We start from the raw sequence: 790 nt of genomic DNA on the forward strand, positions 1-790 counted from the left end.
CCAACTCCAGAATTCCTGCTACTTTTCCCTGAGTCAGTCTCTGGGAAGGATTCTAGTACTCATTAGCAGACATCAGTTCAATCATTTCATAAGCTTCATCGTAGCTCTTAGCCCACAAGGCTCCTCCAGATGCTGCATCGAGCATGGGTCTAGAAGTAGCACCCAATCCATTATCGAAACAGTTAATAATCATCCAATCAGGCATGCCATGGTGTTGGCACTTCCTTAGCATTTCCTTATATCGATCCTAAGCCTCACACAGAGATTCTTCAGTTTGTTGAGCAAATTGAGTAAGAGCATTCCTGATTGCAGCAGTCTTCGCCATAGAGAAGAATTTAGTGAGAAACTTTTGAGCAAGATCTTTCCAAGTGGTGATTGACCCTGCTGGTAGAGAATGTAACCAACACTTAGCTTTGTCCCTCAGAGAGAATGGGAAGAGTCGCAGCTAAATAGCAGCTTCAGTCACATCATTGAACTTGAAAGTATCGCAGATCTCGATGAAATCCCTGATGTGCATGTTGGGGTCTTCAGTAGGAGAACCCCCAAACTGAACTGAGTTATGTATCATCTAAACCATGCTTGACTTGTTCTCAAAAGTGTTAGCCCTGATGGCTGGTCTGATGATGCTTGACTAAATGTCATTGATCTTAGGTTGAGAATAGTCCATCAAAGCCTTAGGATTTTCTGCTTGATCTCCCATCTCTACTAAAACTGGTTCCTCGACTTTCTTTTCTTCTTCTACCTTCTTTTCTTCTTTAAAAACTTCCTTTCGAACCACCACAACTTCTTC

The 790-nt window shown here is 42.4% G+C and overlaps 1 non-coding gene across 1 annotated transcript; it reads left to right on the forward strand.

Moving 5' to 3' along the window:
* Positions 1-203: 203 nt before the first annotated feature.
* On the forward strand, positions 204-310 carry LOC141699472 (small nucleolar RNA R71). The gene has a single exon (XR_012565935.1). It is a non-coding gene; the product is annotated as a small nucleolar RNA R71 (small nucleolar RNA).
* Positions 311-790: the final 480 nt, after the last annotated feature.

The sequence above is a fragment of the Apium graveolens genome, chromosome 11 (assembly GCF_009905375.1).
Source record: "Apium graveolens cultivar Ventura chromosome 11, ASM990537v1, whole genome shotgun sequence".
In the NCBI taxonomy this organism is placed as follows: Eukaryota; Viridiplantae; Streptophyta; class Magnoliopsida; order Apiales; family Apiaceae; genus Apium; species Apium graveolens.